This window comes from Propithecus coquereli, unplaced genomic scaffold, assembly GCF_000956105.1.
Source record: "Propithecus coquereli isolate 6110/MARCELLA unplaced genomic scaffold, Pcoq_1.0 Scaffold2, whole genome shotgun sequence".
Lineage (NCBI taxonomy): Eukaryota > Metazoa > Chordata > Mammalia > Primates > Indriidae > Propithecus > Propithecus coquereli.
The window spans coordinates 10,401,783-10,423,111 of NW_012144966.1; positions in this window are offsets into that span (position 1 = coordinate 10,401,783).

Genomic DNA, 21,329 nt, shown 5'->3' on the forward strand with positions numbered 1-21,329 from the left:
TAAAGCCCGCTGTCAACCCTGCTGTCTCAGCGAGTGTTTCTGGCTTTCTCTTGGGCCTCGGGCAAATGAATTTGGTTGGGTGGCAACACTTCCACCTATTTATCCTCAAGCTGCTTTCTTTTAAAAAATAAAAACAATGTTTAGGATAAAATTAAAGTGTTTCACTAGTCAATGCAAACATTTCTGTTTTAATCAGAAATATTTAAAAGCTTTTAATTTAATTAATACCCTAAAGCATCCTCATTTTTGAATTCTGTATTTTTATACGCATCTTGGTTGAACAATTTTCAGTAAATTTTTGTCAGTAGTAACCTTCATGAAACATTGATTTTTTGAGATTATCTCCCATGACAACTTGGCTAGGTATAAAATTCTTTAGTTACATCTTTTTGCCCTTAAGTACTCTAAAGAAGCTGTTCCATTATCTCCTGAAGCTAAATGTCATGGAGAAATTTGATATGTACATGATTTTTCTTCTACACGTGAGCTAATTTTTCTTCCTGAAAGCTTGCAGTAGTCTTTATTCTTAAAAATTATTTTTCAGCAGGCTATATTTTGATGTTTATGTCTTCACAATAATCTTCTTTTTAACATGTTAATCTAGCTGTTTGTGGTTTTATTTAAAATCTTTTCTTTATAAGACTGTTACCATAAGTGTAACTCTATGGATGATTTCTTTCTCAGAAAAATTAGTATCTTTGATGTATTATATTATTTCATCTGTCATCAGAAAACAAGAGACTCAAATTAATTGTGCTTTCTGATACTTAAGCTTTTGATTCAATAGAACTTTCTGTAGCACCAATTTGGTAACGGCTACTATGGTAGATTAGGAAAATAGAAGAAGAATATAACATGTTCTTTGTACTAAGTAAGTTCATAAATATTTCTACGTTTTGAGTCTCAATAATAATCGCAAAGGCTATTTAGGCACCATGTGAAAGTAGAGAATATATTTATTTTCACATGCTGCCGAAGTAAAAAGCCCATGAGCAGTTCTGTTGTATGCTTAACAATAACAAAACATATATTAGTATAGAAATCTGTGTGTAGAAGTTTACAAGTATATCCATATAAACAGATGTTTTACAATAATAGGTTCTATGTTTATTATGTGTTACATGTTGTACTAAACCCTTTTTTAGATCATCTGGTCTAATCTTCACAGTAACTCCATAGATTATATTTTATCTCTCTTTTACAGATGAAGAAATGAAACTGAGTTGAGTCCCAAGGTCAAACAATGCTCAATACAAATTAGACATTCAATCAAAATTTGCTCAGTGAGAGAATAAACTGAGACTTAAAGCCAGGAAAGTATAAGTATGAAGTCTTTGTCTTAATCACCATACTGAAAAACTCATCAAAACTAACTAGACAAAACAGCACAAAAACAATGCAATTCTAGCTAACACTCAACAATAAGAAGACTTGAATTAAACCAATCATGAATTATAATTTCATTATCATGATCAATTCTTGATAATGCTTTTTTTCTTTTATGTGGAACTTTAACCTTAATTAGGCATTTTAGCACATAAAGTGTTGACAAAACTTGACTTTGATATGAGAACCCCAAATATGAACTCCTATAAGATTTTGATACCCAGTAGCCAATAATAAAATTAATAAAGGCTAGATGAGTGTTTTAAATCACAATTAGGTCTAAAGATTTGCATTTCAATAGGAAAAGAATTTATAGTTTTAAAAAACTTATTGTGGAACATTATCCAGTATTTAGGCTCATATAATTTTGCTTAATTTCCATATGGAAAATAATGACAGCAAAAAAAAAAAAAATTTAACCATCTAAGTAGCCTGTGTACATAATGAGCCAGACACTGTGGTAGGTGACAGCTTTCAGTTAAAAAAGAAAAATGTTTCTCATAAAGCTAGTTTATATAAAATAGTTACTTCTTTCAGTTATGAAATATTAAATATACACATTTATTTTTAAATATATTTTCTGCTAATAAATATAATGCAAACTAATTGTGAGTAGTTTAAAAATATACATTATACAAGAAGAACATCAATGTCACCCATTATCCCATTACACCTAGATAACAACTGTTGACATTTTTATGACACCTGCATTGTTTAAACAGCTAGCACACAGTGGAGGAGGCTGGCATGAAGTCATTAGCAATGCAGTTGGACAATTTGATTGCTGCACTGACTATTTGCAACAAAGAAAAAAAAGTATTTGAAATGAAATTTATATGCTTTGTTTTAATCAGTCCTTTCTTGAATATTCCTTGTAGCTTGAAATGTAATAAGTAGTATTATAAAATATAACGTAAAATTATCCTACAAGGTATAAAGAGTAAAGAAAAATATTAAAAATCAGAAGGAAAAAAGAAGCCAATAAAACAGCTGTATTACAAAGAACCAGTATTATTTTTCAACCACTAAATAACAGTAACTAAAAAAGAACATGCTACATATTTAGGCCAATACAGAGATTTCCACACTTCTAAATTCAGAAAAATCATGTGAGTTCCTAAGGAGCTTAAGTATAAACAACAAAGATCTAATTGTTTTCTTTAAGAAGTGGTTACACAGTTTACCTAACTTAATATTCTTTAACAACAAAGGAGGGATTTTTCGGTAGTGGGCTGTGGGTTGGTTGACGCTTCGTGGCTTGAGGCATGGGAAAGATGCCCAGTTAGGAAAGTATTGCATTTATGGCAGGAGTACATTACTAAGTGGATAATTAATGGTGGCAAAGATAGGAGATCTTCTCTTCCTCCTTGGGCTTATTCTCACACTGAGGACAGAGATTATAGCCCTGAGGAAGACTTCTTGCTTTAAAGACCATTCTTTCTTGAAACTTTTGGTCTTTTTGTGGTTTATTGAAGTAGTCTCTAAAGTTCAAGGGGGGTCAAAAGAGAAGATATCTTCTCCAACGCCTTAAACAGACATTAAAGGGACAAAGCCAGTCAGAAGAGTTTTCACAGGGTCTTCTTCAAAGATTTAATCTACAAAGGAATAGGGTTTTTTTTCCCCACACCAGACATTTACTTAATGACTTTAGGGATATTAATTTATATCTTTTTCCCTTTTAGTAAAGTTAAAAACCAATCAAATTTGAACACATAAATTAATGTTAGCAGTGTAGATAACCCTATAGACTAAATCAAATGTTTGAGAGTTGATAAAGATTGGTGATGGCTTTGTGTCTTGATTCCCTCTGCATAGTTTATAAATGGAATATTCAACTGGAATTTTGTAGATTCATTAATAGGCACTATGTAAAAATATAAGAGCCTGTACAATGCTACCCACTTTTAAATAACCTATGCATTACATACACTTGCAAACATGTAAATTTTATTCTTAGATTATTTATAACATTACATTATTTTAGTAAGTCCTTTTGGTGCACAGGCATTAAAAACAATAGGTACATGATTTATCAAAATATTTGCACCATTCATGTTATCATAATACATGGAACCAGATAAAGAATAGGTATATTTCAATAACAATCAATGTATATTGATTAATATTTATCAATTTAGTCAATAGGGTAGTATTGTAATGGTGTAATAATGATTATCTTGGTATGGTCTTATAGCTATACCTATTATATGAATAGAAACAGTCTTCATATCATTTTAACAATAATGTCTTGTATTTTAAATGATTATGTATTAATTACAGAATAACTTTTAAAATTTCCCATTTTCACTGTATGTATGTGTATGTTCACACACATGCACATAGATCATGTGTCTTCATTTAAAAGCCGTGGCTTCTATAAAATTTAATTACATCTCCCTGCAGCTTTAAATTGTGAGTGGCTTTAAATCAAGTGTGTCTTCAAAACAGGGGCAGCTTCTATTAAATTTAATTATGTTTCCCTGCATATTGCACAGTGGAGGTATAGCTGCTAAATGAGGGCATCTTCTATTGAAATGGCACGGGAAAGATGCAGGAGCAAGGGGAATGGCCCTCATGTCTCTTTGAAATGGATAAAAATACTGTTGCCTTGCCACAGTCAAAATGCTCTGGAACCAGCTTTAGTAATGTAAGACAAAGCCAAGAAGATTGAATTTTCTTGCTATTTTCACATATGATATGTACATTTTTGGAAATATTCCATTTATGTTAATTTTTCAATACATTAAATATGAATCCAAATGATTGAAATGTAGAAAGTCTTTTGCATTATATTTGAATTTCAGAACCATATGCATCACTAATTTCTAGCCATACAAAAGGGATTAAAGAGGTAAAGCAGCTTGAAATTATGCTTTCTTTTGTTAAAAAACAAACAAACAAAAAAAGAATCCTAAGGATGGTTTTTTATAATCCCCAAAGATGAAAATTTTTCTTTTTAAAATAAAAATTATTTTATAGTTTGCTATCTTTCAATAACTGCTTGACCATATAAGGCTAATTTTTATGAGTGCATATATTGGATCATGTTTGTGTTAAATATTAAAAGTTGGTCATTAAAAAAAACTGTAATCAAGAGAACTAATGAAAGGATCACCTGTAAAATGAGATTGAGACAGAGTATCACTTATTGATAATTGATATTATAAATCCAGGTAATATCCATTGCTTAAACATAAAATCTCTACAGGTACAGGCTAAGTAAAATGGATAATTTTTTATACGTGTTTCACAGTATTTAATGATATGATATAATTTATTATTACTGTTACTATTATTGCTTCTGTGAAAGTGGCAGGAGTTTGAGTATTTCAATATCCATCTCCCTCGAGGACATGGAATTTTAAAACACGTTACCATTTGGGGGTGTAATACTTAGAGAAATAATCCTAATTAAAATAAACATTATGGAAGTTCATGTTCCCCAAACTCACTCGGTAGAATGGTCTTTTCTTTCTTTGCTTTTCCTTCTTCTATAAGTTGAAGTCCTTTCCTAGAATGAAAGCAAAAAATAGCCTTTATCCTGAACGAAGTAAAATCCTGGCCCAACATTTTCCTAACTTGTCTAGAAATAAAATTAACTCACACAATTGGCATTTCTTTTGACATGCAGACCTCTGTAGTGTGATCTTCTAATCTTGAGAATTACCAAGCATTGGAGCAGACGTGTTTACATATGAAATATGCAAACTTGTGATCTTAGAGGGGATGCTCTTGCGACTTGCCTATTTTCTGAGCTGCATAGAAATGTCTTGGAGACAAACACTGTAGGTTTGTCTCCGATATATTTTTACCTTAAAGCAAAAACATTTTGCCCTTTTACTTTAAAGTCGTACATATAATCTTTTCACTTGGTTTAAAATAATGATTTCAGAAATCTTGCCAGGTGTTGGAGGTGTACCTACACAACCACACAGCACTGAAAATTTGAAACAATCATCTTCTAACTTACTAGAAACTTCTAAAAGTAAGAGTAATCAATCTTCAAGGGTTAAATGTTTATTATAGCCTTTCTCCACTGGCAGAAAATAAGAATAGGATTTTCAACTTTAGAGATTCTATTGCCTATATTAGCTCAGGTTGAGACTTCTCTGAAAATTTGCATTTAATCAGTTGATTTTTGTATTATTCAGAATGTATGTTTATCAGGGCCCCTTACATCCATTATATTTTCTGTTAAATTTATCAACACATCACAACTTAATAGGCATAGCTTGTAAAAATGATTTGTAGATTATTTGTTTAAATTATGGTCATTGGGCTGATTGGCTGGCTGTTCTAGAGTAAATGTGCCTAAATAAATTACAAACTGAGATGTTCATTAGTAAATTGGGGGCGTGAGGGTAGAAGAAGTAAAACCAGCTGAGTGCACAGAGCTTATCTGAGTACTGATGTACTCAGGTACCAACATCTGTTACCTACTCACTAGTCTTTAATGAGTATCTTTTGTCACTAAATAGCAGCAGAAAAGGTTCCACTTTCATGGCATGTTAGAATGTGCTATAGCCATAGTACTGTATGCATATATGCATTAAATTGCAAAGCTTTCTGCATTCCATTTCCACTATTTCTAAATACTGTATAAAATAAAATGATTAAAATGTCACTAGATCCACATGCATTCCATTTTTGCAATAGCATTTCTTTCTACAAAAGAGAAATGCTGTTTAATTTCAATGTGATTGTGAATTTTGTAAAATGAGGATGTAATAGCATTTTACTTAAACTTATAGCATCTTCTGCTCATATTGTGTTTCAGAATAGTTTCTTCATAATTAAAGTGTCAAAAAACACATTTGTAACAAGAATGATGAAATTCATTCTGAATAATCCGTCAGCAAATAATAACCTGCAGTTTCTGCTCTCAAACAGACTCATTTAATACCTTGCAATCATTTAGTTCTTCCCTCTGTTTTCTTTTTTCTTGTTACTCTTAGAAAATAACTTCCTATAACAACTTAAAACTATTTTATGGGCTTAATGGAAGTTTTTCTTTAGCTGGAATGTTATATGGTTAGCAAATGTTTCAATAAGTATGTAAACTGCTCCTCCCAGAATCCCACTGGATGCCTTCCAATCTAGAGCATTTCCAAAACAATAAACAAGGCAAACAAAGATTGCTTCAGAACAATCATAACTTCTCATTTTCCCCCAAACCTTGTCCATCCTTTTTTTTATTTTATTGATGAAAACAGAAATCATATAGAGTGAAGGATTCCCTATCATGTTGCGATAAAGTCAGGTTGACATTTAAATGTTATAGCATATTATGTTTCTGAAATATTGAAGTAGCAGGTTAGATTATTTCTGTGGATTTTCTCCTTCTAAGATCTTGTTTTTTCCCTTTTAAAAATGATATTCATTTTATGTTTATGTTTTTAAAAATTTAAATTAGAAAATGTAATATTTACATATATGTATGTATACCTTCCAGGAATTGTAATAAAATGCAAGTATGAATAAGCAAGAAATGCCCATGTAAACAATTTAGCCTGTATCATTAGAATCATGTTCTATTGGCTTAATATTTTCATACTATATATGCTTGAAACTTAGCTTTTGGAGAATTATTGGATCAGGCACTCTATGGCAGGATGATAAACATATCTATATAGCCCATACATAGTGAGTTTTCACATCTCTCCTTTGCATCTAGTTTAGTACAGTATTCAAATTGTAAAAAGCGAGGAACCATAAATCGTTCTATGATCTGTCTTAAGATTTTACCCCAGCACAGGTCAAGCATAATTGTAAGAGGGAAAGAGAAAATCTTTTTAAATAATTTATTCTTTTTAAAATGCTTGTACCATCTACTGCAGCTGCAAAACCATAATGCTTTCATTAAGGATCACATCTGGGCTGAATTAAAACAGGAGCCTTTCCCAGCCCTGGAGTGTTTGTCAGGTTGAAAGTTTTTCTCATAGCTCCTGAAGCTTTTCCAAAAATCGAGGGCTAAGACAGAGAACAGACCTTGTCACGAGCTGGTACCGGGTTTTAAGTACATTCCTGCTATGTTATTCACCGTCTGGCTCTAATTTGGAGGTACATCTCCCTTGTGTTCACTTTATTAACTTACATATGACTAGCTCTTTTGTTTAATATGGAAATAAAGAAAACAGGGTTTGTTGGAGAATACTGCTACAGACTGAGACTCTTATTTTTCCACACATTTGCTTTTTTCCCCTATATGTTTGTTCTTTAAAGCAATTTCCTCATATTTGAAACACTTGCAAAATTAAAAAAAAAGGTAGATAGTACAGAGAATTCATAATAGACCTTGTTTTCTCCTCCATTTTATGGAAAGAGTGAGGGAAATGACACAGATCTTAATTCGTTGCGTTTTTTCACTTCAATTTTATCTTAGAACCAAGAAACACAAGGAAAAAAAAGTCTATCAATGTTGTCCATAGACACATAGTATGAAAATAAAATTATATAAATTTTGTAGAAATTGTATCAACAATGTATTGTAAAGTTGAATAGAGTGTCAGTGAAATTTTGAGATATGATGACATTAAAGAATAGAGGCATTTTCACAAAGTTTGCAAAAAATCCTAAGGCATATTAGGATGAAATAATCCACCTACCGAAGAAAATGGGAGCTTTAAAAAATTTATTCAGGATATTTTTTCTGATAATTAGCAAACATTAAAATTCCAGATTATTAATGTATAAAATCTTTTATCAATTGTGCAGCACATATACCTTTATTAAAATCCCACTATGTTCCAAGTGTTGGGACAAAAGGAAAATATAAACTCTGTGAAACTCAAAATATCATAGGAGAAACAGACAGGTGAACAAATAATTGTAACACTCTGGCATGTAGAAACAGAGATAAATGCACAATGGAAGCAATGATGAACTCTGGCTGAGGAGGTCACCTTTGAGCTGGTCTTTGAAGAATGAATAGAAGTTCACCAGACCTAAAATGTACACAGATTTTGGCAAAATCTTTACTTGCAATACCAATGGATATACTTTTGAGATGAAGAATGCATGTCACTATTTAGTTTCCAATTTTATTATTGATTCCAAAGCTAACATTATCCTTACAGAACTTTTTCCTAAGTTCCTTAATAGTATTAGAAATTATAAGGTTTTTTTCCTTCCCTGTATGGAAGTAGAGCTTACTTTCATCAGATATGAAAGAAAGACAAAACAAAAAAACCTGAAAGTAGGGTCAAATTGATCCACATGATGGGTGAGTATGACAATTCAATTAATCTCTCTGAACCTTAATTTCTCATTAAAAAAGTTAGGAATCATACTTGTCTCATGGAATGATGAGGATGAAATGAGCTGATGTACTTTGTATAGTTTCTTCCTTCCAATAGGATAAATAAACCTTGGCTCAAACTAGTTCTCTTCTAGTTTACAAATTTCGGGGCATAATGGAATGTATACATGATAAGCATTAATGTTCACATACTTGAACAAATGAGTACAAGTTGTTTGATAATTAGCATGACAGAAAATAGATTAATGGAAGGACAATAATAAATAATGAAGCCTCCTTTAATTTAACTACATACATATTTAGAGTTAATTTCTTGATGGACAACATGATATGTTCATTCCATGATTTATTTCTTTCAGTGAAAAATTGTGTAAAGCTTCCTTAAGTGCGAGAGTTGTGTCTTCTATTGCTTTCATAGACACCCTCCTAGTAACTGGTAAAATACTCCATCAAAGCTTTCGTATTCAATAGACGTTTGTTACTTTACTGTCCCTCATTCTCAAACTCAGACTTGGAATTTCCCAGAGGGCTTTAGCACACTTTTGTCTTGCAGGAAAGATGAAAACCAGACCTTCTCAGTGGAGTCAAGTCTCCTGTGTCTATATGTGGAAACATCATGGTTTATAAAATGTTAAACAAACAAACAAAAATTTTCAAATGTAAAGCAAATAAAATACTCTATCACTACTAAGTATACCAGGAAATGATATGATCAACCTTCTACTTTACATGAAATGTATACATTTAAGAGAATATAGGTTGGAAACCAAGTTTTTTTTCCTTTCTCATTCACTGTTCTTTATTTGTAAGTCTTTATTAGACTGTGAAGGTAAAAAGACCTGTTTTACTTAACAAACCCAGCTAGCTGTTTTTATGGAAATTCTTTTTCAGTTTATAACTCATGTAAATGTCAATGTCAAAGTAACAACTGCACCACTGGGATAAAAAGACTCCTGGTCAGATGAAGTTCTCTTTCCATTAAGATTTACCCTTCACGTTTTTCCATTAAGTATTGTCAACTCAGCTTCTTTCTTCATTGAAAGTAGCCAGCTGATGGATGCTTGTGTACAGTATGGTACAGGACAGGAAAATACTTCTATTTCCATGTGCTTTAAAAATATTTTTATGGAAAATGAAATTTGACAGTATTTCTAGGCAACATTGTTTTACACATGAATTCGAAATATCTCCTTTATGAATCATATTTTCGATGCTTTGTGTATGTGTGTGTGGATGCCCACAGTAATAATTTGATCTTCCAGTGTTTTGATTTGTTTGCAGAAGCAAATATTATACTTTATTCAACTTCACTTTGTATAAATGTTTGATTTATAAGACTGAATAAATTTCGTAGGCTTACACACTCGAGCTTAAAAACACACTTTAAAGGTGGGATTGGAAACTAAAAGAATAATTCTATAATTTAGCACAATTCACTCATATGTATGCTTCAAATTTTTTCCATCTTGTGAATGTCTGTTACTTAGAATGAAATGTTGAAAAAGAGTGATTAAAAGTCACTTTCTTGAAAGTTAATTTGCCTTTGGAATAATGGCAATGGGCCTGCAGTTCTATCAACTTCGATACTAGTAATCAAGTTCAGAACATGGCTTTTAGGAACAAAATTTTATTGTAATTGAAATTACAAGTTTAATTTTGTTTCTTAGTCAAATATTGCATTGTTTCCTTTAACAAGGAAAATATTAAATATGATCCCTGATTATGCTTCATAGGCTTTTGTACTCAAGATGTTCTAATGATATTTAAAATGGTTTTCCATAGACAGGTTAAAAATATCACCAGGAACTATACATTTGAAAATTAAAGGAAATTATAATCACATATGATTTCTTGGCAATATGTTTAATCCCATGGTGTATTCATGAATATTAAATGATTTTACAGATTTAAAATCTTTACAGATTTTACAGACATCTGTAAAATCATTTCAAGGCAATTAAATGACAAAATCATAGATTTTAGAAAAACAGTTACCAAGAAAATATATTCTTTCTTCTTCGAATTTCCCTAGGATAAGTTAATTAAATACTTATAATAAAGTATATTTTACTCTAAAAGGAGGATAATTAAATAAATTCACCCACAAAAGCAAGGAATACATAAGAAAGTCAAGAAAGGGATTGTTGTAGTAAACTTGTCCTGAGAAGGTGGCAGTTGGAAAAACAAAGAAAGACCTAAGAAATATCTTAAAGTAAATAAATCAGTAAACTTTGTGATGTGTTCGATCTGAGAATTTAGAGTCGGTATACTTGCAGCCTTGACTACCTGGGAAACACCGATGGTCATGGAAGGAAACTTTCATTGAGTGCATAGCAGGTGCCTCCCACTGTGACTTCTCCTTTCCCCACCTTCCATGTTTGGTGATTCACCAAAGCAAGCTAATTTAAACACCTAGATATTTCTCAAACCTGTCCCTACTTTTGCACCTTTACAACCACCACCTGAAATGGCTTTGAACTAGTCTTCCCACCTGTAGACAGATTGAAGGTTAAGAATCACAGTGTTGCTAGAGTTATTCCAATTTAGAAAATCTAGACATATCACATAACTTCAATCACTTCCTATGATCACCAGGACAAAATAAATTTCTTTTCCCTGCCCCCCCAATAAAAAACACCCTTCAGGGTCCCTACCTACTTTATTTGTTCTTTCCCTGCTTGTGCTTCCCCAATTGCATAAGGTGATTTCAATTTCATATCTTCATCTCTTTCCATGTTCTGCTTACCTCCTAACACTCCTTCCCTAGTTTTCTGGTTAATTCCTATTTATCTTTAGAGCTTGATTTGAACATTCAAGCATCACCTTCTCTGGGAGCCCTTCTCCAAACTGGTCATCCTCCTTTGTGTGTCTTTATCTTTAACTACCCTGACATTGCACTGAACACAGATAAGGATTCTATGTATTTTCAAGATAAGGAGGTCCTCAAAAGCAGGGACTGTATCTTTCTGATTTTGTAAACTCATGCTGAGGTCAAACCCAAGACTTGGCCCATAGTGAAGGTTTGAAATATGTATTTAATGCACTAATTAATGAATAAGTGAATTAATAATTAATTATGAAAAGTTTAAGTCAGGGGCAATGTATATATACTTTTCATTTTCTTCGCAGGGCCTGTAGGCAGCGCTGAGCACTTAAGTGCCATGAAGGGAAGGTGTGTGTATTTTGGAGACACAAGTTAGGGCTACATGGCATTTTCAGTTTGAAAGTCTGAATTCTGTATAAGGAAAAAAGAGTGTTGTCAATTTGCACTGTGACCAGCCCTTTGATTCATTGTGTTACTCTGAGAAGGCCACCTAATTGTTCAGTGCTTTATATTTCTTTCTTGAGAAAATATACTAATAATTCCAGATTTCTATGTCCTTAGAATAGTGCAATTAATAAATTACGAAGTTTGTTTTTTTGAAAAAAAGTTATGTATCATTATATATTTTTATATCAAATACATACTTATATAAAACTAAATAGCTAATTAATAGTTTTAATTTTCTGTCATGCACCTATTATTTCAGAATTTGTCAGTCTTGATTATCTTTCAATGTTTTCCTATCCCAGTAAACCATACCACCATGCACCAAGTCGCCCTCAACAAACATGGCTTTTATTCCTCTTTCTTCATCATTTGTTCTATTTATGCTGCAAGTCTTGTCCATCCTATGTCCTAATCATGCCTGTTGTCAACTCCATAGCCCAGGTCACCATGAGTTCTCAGTTGGACTGTTGCAATAGAATTCTGATTCCCATGTTTTCAGTCATGCTCTTTTCTAAAATGTTCTTAACACTGTAGTCAGAATGACTTTCCGATACTCACATTTTATAATATTACTCTACTGAAAGTCATTCAATGGCGTCAATGGCTTCTAATTACTAATTGGATAAATCTCTAGCTTTTAAGACCTAAAGCCTCGTCTCTGACATCTCCTCACTGTGTACTCTACACTCTTACTAGACAAAACTTCTTTTTGTTCCTTGTATTTTCCTCTCTCCTTGGAGAGTAAATTTAGGCAGATATTTTATTCTGACATACTCTTTCCCTGTCTCCTCACGGTGCTGACTTCCACTCATCCTTTGGTTAGGAATTTAAACTTCTTTTCCTTCATGAGGTTTTCTAGGTTGCTGGACCTTTAGCCACCCAATCTTAGAAAACACTGGATATCTCACTAACACATAGCACATTTCATTGTAATTGCTTGTTTTATGTTTCTCTTTCCAGAAAGACCATAAGGTCCATGAGGACAATGCTCTTTGCCCAATACCTAGCAAAATGCCTGGACACAAGAGATGTGTTCAGTAAGCATTTGTAGAATATGGCAAATTGACCATACATACACACAACATTCTTTCTCTGCCTTTAGTAAGTTAATATAGGTACTTGTTTCTGATAATATTTTTTTAAACAAGTCTTGGTAGTCGTGATCAGATAATATTATTTACTTGAAATATAAGGAAAATGATAGTTTTATTAAATCTCTGAAAAATGCTTGGTTTCTTAGCAGAACTAAAATAGAAAAATATAAAATAGTTAACAACCTTTGAGTCCCTGTTGCTTAAAATTATAAATAATAAAAATGATATTTAAGAAAACTAAAAATAAAGCTACAAATATTACTTTACTTAAAAGTGACCCAGCCTTCATACAATGTAGAAGACCAATTATATATAAAAGAGATTAACTTTTTAACTTTGAGTTAACTATACATTTTTACTAACTTTTAAGTCTTAATGCAGTGACTTCGTTTCCTTTTTCTAATGGAGTTTTGCTTAAGGTGAACTCAAATGCCAAATTATGGCATGGTGCTCAAATGCTCTCCAGTAGTTTCCTTAAAATGCATTCTTACTAGGTTACAATCTTGTTGCAATCCCTTTGATTGGAGTGACTGCAAATTATAGTTTGAAAATGACCGACCTCCTTCTCTCCACTAATATAGTTAGAATGAAGCTACGATGGCACCTATCAGGATAACCAAATTAGAGCAGTTCACATAAGGCAGACTTGCATACAAATGTACTTATGTAACAAATGTATTCCTCAACAGGAAAATGACAGCCATTCAGATAAAATACTTTTATTATTTACTTTCAGCAAGTATCTATAGCTGTGACATGACTATTGTTGAATCATTTCAATAATCTTATTATAGGGCTGGTAATGAAAGAAAAAGCACTTCAGCAGAGAGAAATGACCTGCCTCCTGACATCTTCATAGGTTCCTACTGGATGACAGTGATATGTAGATCGCTTTTCTGTTCAAAGAAACAACAGCATTGCCAGACCTTTTTTAACCTAGTTTATGTCCTCAAAGCACTGGTGTAGGCTTGACAAGAAAGACAGGAGGCGACCCCTGCAATTTCACCACTGCCAGTAGGTGTAGCAGTTGGTGTAGTTTGACATGTTATGTAGACGATGGAGCCATCCTTGGAAAAGCTTTATAGTTACCAAAAGATGTAATGATTTCTGAAAAGACTGTATCGTCTATATAAACAAGCACTGATGAATAATGATGCTTGGAAACATAAAAGGATTTTGACCTTATTATGTTAAGCAAGGATAGATACTCACAATTTATGTTTATATTTTGTCTTTTAAAGCCTAATGTGTAAGTATTTTATGCTATGGCAATAGCTAGAAGACAGGTATTTTTTTTTTTTGACATTAATATCCATTCATACACAACTAGGGAGTTTCAGGAAAACTAGCCAATCCTAACATTTACAAACTATATTGTTATCCTCTACTCCCCACTGGCTCCATTAGTCCTCAAATAATCTTTATATCCAAAGAAAAAGCAGAGAAGCATTTCATGTCTTTTTTGTCTCACTTTTCTTTTCAGTAATATCACACAGTTATATTCAAAACATGAAATATTGTCACAATAAAAAATTTGAAATCAAGAACCAGCAAAGATAAAACCAGTGTATCAGGTAAAAATCCAAACAAACAAACAAACAAGGAATCAGTAATTTTAACAATTGTATAGCAATTTGTTTGTTTCTTTACTCTATAAAACATAATGGTAACCAACTCAAAATACATCTCTGATTTAAAATTTCCAATTGAATTGGTCCTTGAGAATTTATGTTATATAACAGGATCTATTCTCTTCTTTGTACACAAAAAGAAAGTTAATAATTGGCAAATTGTGACTGGATTCTCCCAAGGCCCTTCTTCACTGAATCTATGTCTGGCTGGAAGAAGGTCAATTAACTGAATGAAAAAGTCCTTTTCCAAGGCTTAGCATACTGGTGGCGAGCACAGCTTGTCCCTAATGGAAAGCCATCTAGCAATATAGGTGTTTGGAAGCAGAGTAAGTTCAGCTAAGACATCAGGGGTCAGCCCAAGAGTTTTCTACCATATCCCAAGTATTTATCACTTTCTATATTATTATAATGCATTAATATTTTGTAATGATTATTTTATTTTTGCCTAGTAGACCGATGATTCATAAGACAACAATTTCTCCTTGTATGAAATTTTAAGGCATTTTATCAGGATAAGCCTCACTTAAGAGATTAGATCTCAGTATCACCATATTTGAAGTCATAAAGTTGGGTTCAATTCCAAAGTGTGCTGTTAGCTGACCATGTAATCATAGGCAGGTCACCACAAGCCTTCTGAGCTTCAATATTTTTCAATGGTAAGATGAAGACAACATTATTTTTATGAGGAATAAATGTTATTATTAAATAAATCTTATAGGGTTATACAAAAGGTAGTTATTATTATTATTATTATTATTACCAGAGTTATTGTGAGAATGTTAATTCTAATGACATTGACATTGCTTCCTGCAAACCAATTCTCCTTGATGGGATATGTGATTTAAATAAAAAGTGAAAGAAAATTAACATCTACTGGGTACATCTTTGTTCTAGAGACTGTGGTAGTTGCTTTAGTTCTCATGTAGTTCTCAAAACTTCCCACACCCACGGGTGGGTTTTTTTTGTTCTTTATTTATAGGGGTAGAAATCCAGACCTGGAGTATTCAATGGCTTTCCTAGTCACAGAGATACTAATGGGGCAGAGTCAAGTTTGGGCCTCAAAACTTAAGCTATCTTCATTGTATCATTCTAAATAACTGCCTTTTAAATAGTTGGTATAAAGTACCATGCACTAACGTGGGATTAAATAGAACAGGAACATGGATAGTCTTCATTGTAATATTGCTATTCCCACCAAAAATGCCGTAGGGCCTTGACCTATGAACAGCAGAGAATTGAAAGCCTCACATTACAAGATGCTGTTCTAAATATAATATTATATATTATTGGTTAGCTTATAAATCAGCTATTTTTTAGCATTAAATAGAATGTTTTATTCCAGCTGTATGAGCATATGCAATATATATGTAACTAGAATATCCAATGCATCTAGTATAGTATGAAAAATTATTTATACGTGCTATTGATAGGTATTAATTATTGACAGGTGTTTATTATAATTGAATTATATTAAGATTAAGTCAAGGGATGTTTGACATTTATTTTAGTTATCTCCTAAACCTTGAAGTGACTTCATGATGAGCGTGGAAAATATATATGAGGAGTAAATTATCTTATTTTATTTGAAACATACTGGGTGAATGATTTGTGGAGGAACTAGAGCTTTGGGGATATTGTGAGGCTCATGGCAATTTTCTTAGAAGGTGCTGTGATTTTTTGATTGAACAGCAGGAAAATTTATCAGATTCATATCCTGACCTCATCTGTCTTTCTCTAGGGAGATGACATCTTATAGGAACTCTAACAGAAAGAGTGCACTTGTCGCCACAGATTAAACATAATCGCAGCATTAAGACTAACAATTATCCAGGCAGCTTCCATGAACTGGTGGATCCAAAGGCAAAAGAAATTCCTCAAGTGGCCATCCCTTTGTGACTTGGGGTGCTGTGAGGTGGCTCAGAATCCTCTTGTCACAGGGCTGGAGCTTTATCAGCGACATTGCCAGTTGGAGGCTATCCGCTCTATCCTGTACCTGTGGCTTTGGAGTCTTTCCTGGCTCACTCTTCTCCCTGTGACTAACCCATGACTAACTTGGCTTTTGGGCCACACTTGACTGTGTTAATTGAATTTTCTAACCTTGGCTTTAGTGACCAGCTTCTGTAATGAAATAATGACTCTCACACTCAACCCTTGGCACATACACTCACTGCCTGTTTGCACTTGGCTTTGTTTCTGGACCGTCCTCTCTTGAATTAGGCACTCCATCCTTACAGTATAAGGAGCGTAAGAGGTGGCCCTAACTCGATATGGGTTACTGTTTAGTCATTTCTCACCTAGTACCACCAGTAAAAAGTGAGATAGCATATAAGCATCACATTGAAATAAAAATTGCCAACACAGTATATACTGTATACTTCTCTTCACATAAACCAAGGCTTAAAAATAGTAATAATTATAATTTCAAAAATTATTAACATTTATCATGCATGTTCTTAATATGTTCCAGTTATTGTGTTGAGTGTTTTGCCTGCATTAATTGATTTAATCCTTGCAATAATCCTTTGGATATGGATACTATTATTGAAATGAATTATATGAAATTCCTGATATTTAACAACTTTTGACCTATAGGATTGGCAATTTTCATATGAATAATGCAAATATGAGCCCATTTGACAGATGAGAAATCTGAGACATGAAGAAATTATCTTTCTGTAGCTTATAGTTACTAATTGGCAGAACCACAAAATGAAACGTGTAATGGCTATAACTGTTTCTTTCCCAACTGTACCCTGGTTTTATAGATAGCACACTGGCTTCTCAACCCTACTAACAACTCCCTCCAATTTAAAATTACTTTTTTGATCAACTGCTTGGAGCCAACAATCAACTGTCAAACACACAATTCCTTCAGCATACGCAACTTTTACACTGATTAGAATAATTTACGAGGGAAAAAAAACATGTGAAAATGTTGAGTGGGGCAATTTAATCAACTCTACTATAAACAAGCCACAGTACCACATATACTGGTTCAAACTATTTCAAATATTCAGCATGTGGGCCATAAATATAGCACTTATTCTAAAAATTTGGAAAAACAGCTATATAATTTAAACACAGTGTAGATTAGCCAAGTTAGACCATCCCTAATGAGTGAAAAGAAATAACTTTCAGCTATCTCCACATGTTTATAGCAGACTATAAAGTAATTTCCCCTTTGTTGAGAACTTTGAGCGTACATTTTCTTGTCAGACTTCCTGACTGTACAGGTTGGAAATGGAGTCCGACTGAGAATTCTGCAGGTGATGCAATTAGTGTGGGGCACTGTGGAATCTTTACAGAACTGCCAATTAGCACTTAAAAAATAATTTGCTTCTGGTACAAAAAGACAAAGTGATGGACAATACGTTTGAAAAAGCTCTCTCTACATTCAAGAATCTTATGTTTTCAGAACAAATGGGATATTTTCAGGCTCTCAGTGCTGGTCTTAGTAAGTCATATGAATTTAATCAAGTCTATAGTGTATCTTTGGATGGGACTCATTTGATACAAGGTATGTCTTTGTTTATGGATTATTTTCAAAACTTTTTACATGGGCTAACTATGATTTTTGCCACTTATATGCTAAGAGATAGAGCCTATAATTACTTAAAATAATTACAAACAGACCTTCTGATATACAAATGAACCATTCTGGTCTCTTTTATTACACTCTCTCATCTGGCCACATGATATTTTACCTGTTCTCAAGAAAGTACTACAAAGCTGAATCATTCATGCTCCTAAAAATCTGATACTCATGATACATCCAAATATAAAAATAAGATTATTACCATTCTTCACTAACCTGGATCAACCAGTGACTGAAATATAGACCTAAAATTCACATTATAAGGACTGAATCATTATTTGTTCTCATTTTGTTCTTTCAAAAGGATTTTTGAGGCCTTCAAAATAAGTGTCAGATCTGACAATCCCTCCCAGAGGAAGGTGTTCACTATAGGTTTGTCCATTGGCTGGAAAACAGTGCTAATGAGGTTAGGGTCATGGATTTGATCTCATATGAGTGGGTACAGCTATGCTTTGTTCTAGCTTTATGCTTCTGACGGCCTTGGTAATCAAAGGCAGCAATCTGTAAATGTGTGCTGCCAGTTGTAAGGGTAGTATGAGAGAGAATTCACGCTTATCAGAAAACATTGTCAATACTAAAATAAAAATCATTCGAAGAACATGTCTTACTACGGGTGGGTATTGCCTTTGCTTCCGAAACACGCACAGCTTATCCAAAGAGTATCTTTTTTTTTTGAAAGTTAAGTGATCATTTAAAAATTGAGAATGTATGAGAATAAGTACAGTTAAGCCAAATGAAGGATTTTATGAAGTCTTTATTTTTGAGTGATCTATTAAATCATTCTATCTGAAGAATCTATTCATTGATTCTACCCCCACCCAGTATATACATTTTTCATTATTGCTCCTGTTTTCTTTTTTGGAAAAAATTACTAAATTCTTCCTTCTTCAATCCCAAAGAGCCTATATTTCAAATCAACTGTGTTTGTAATTTTCAGCTGAAATAATTCAACTGAAATTGCTTCATATTTAGTATTTTTTAAATCACCAAATAATTCCATTGAAATGAAAATAACTGTGTACTTGTGAATAAGAAGCTCTGCCTGAAATAGTGATGCACCCCAAAAGGTTGGCTCCAAATCTTGTACCCCAAAAGTTTTATAAGGGAGATCTATCATAATTACTTCAAATGCAGCCTAATATATGTTGAATGTCAGAATACAGGTCAGCCTTTAGGATATTTATTTATACTTGTCATAAATAATTATGCCTTTCTTTGGATGAAATCCAAGTGTTTTTTTTTTTTTTTTAATTCTATTGGCATTAATTGTGCAGACAGGAAACCTAGGGCTTTTAGGGAATTGGATTTCTAATCGAGTGACCATTTCACCAAACCAAACCACCTCTCATTTTCTATAGTTTTAATTAAACTCAACAATTACTTCAAAAATAGAGCATGGAACTGTTTATACTGTAGTTTATACTAGCCAATAACAGTGCCTGTTATTCTTTTGTCCAGTTTTCTTCAAACCCTATCAGGTGATGGGAAGCCATTTTTCCTGTTAGATACTGAACCAGGCATTTTTCTCTCATATATCTTCTCATGGACTGATCTGTTGATCTGTGGGATAGATGTCGTTGCTCACGTTATAAAGATGAGGAAGTGGGATAGAGATTAGATGGCCAACCAGTGCCGAGTCTGAATTTGAACGTAGCTTACCTTCAGCCTTGCACTCATTTCTCTTCCACTGCATTGTCCTCCCTCTTTGATGGGTCTGGCTGTTCACCCAGAACTGGACAGAGCGTTGAAACAGTCCAATTCCCATCAACATGTGGCCCACTGGGCTTGGACCTTGCTGCCTGTGATTGCAGTCATGACTAGGAGTAGCAAAGCAGATGGGAACATGTAGTATAATAGTGAAAAACCTAGAGGAGGAGTCAGACAAACTGGAATTTGAATCCTGGCTTTGCACTTACTATTTATCTGATCTTGGATAACTTATTTAATCTCATCGAATTTCAGTTCATCTATAAAATGAGATAAATGAAATCTACTTGATAATGGTAGTTCAAAGCCTGGCAACGGTGAGTTCTCAGTTATTTTTTCCCTATTAATACTTATAATTAACTAATCACAACTAATATTGATGCCCACCTGACTAGTCTTTTTCTGCCACCTGAATTACTGCTACAGTTCCAAGTTCCCAAATATCAATGCTTGCCTGAACCAAGCTCTGTTTGCTGTATTTCCTATGCAGGGAACAGCCTTTTGGGCCAGGACACTTTCCCTGAGCCTCTGCCTTGCTGTTGAAGCCTTCCACACCTTCCCCACAGGTCTAGAATTCTAGGCTCCTGAATGCCCAGGTCCTTGCCTGACTGATTCATGAGGCTAGTCGGCATATTAGCATCCTGTGGCTACTGTAATAAATTACTGCAGTCTGGGTGGCTTAAAAGAACAGAAATGTATTCTTTCACAGTTCTGGAGGCCAGGAGTCTGAAATCAAGGTGTCAGCAAGGCTGCACTCTCCCCACAGGCTCTGAGGGAGAGTCAGAAGCTTGCCTCTTCCAGTTTCCGATGGCTGCCTGGCTTCGTTGGCATTCCCTGCTTTGTAGCTGCCAGCACTCCAATCTCTTAACTCTCTGGTCACATTGCCTCCTTCTGAGTGTGTTTGTCTCACAACTCCTTCTTCCTCTCTTCTAACAACACATGTGGTTGTATTTAGGGCCCTACAGGATAATCCAGGATAAGTTCCTCCTCTCAAGATCTTTAACTTAATCACATCTCTTACCATATAAGGTAATAGTCACTCTTTTGTCATACAGGGAAATATTCACAGGTTCTAGAGATGAGGATGTTAGCATACCTTTGGGGGGACCACCATTTGGCCCACTACAGCCAGCTTCAAAAATTTTACAAAAAGAAATCCAAAAGCCCACAATTAGTTCAATAAACAGTTATGGAACACCTACTAGTGTCATCCTGCCTAGCATGAATTACAAATTCCCTCACGTACTCAAATAATAGAATGCAAAACACACACAGCACATGCACACACATACTTGTAGCCATTTCTCACAACCACATGTTGGAATAAGAGAAGAACACGTCAGAGATAAAAAGAGAGAGAGAGAGAGAGAGAGAGAAATCTGTTTTG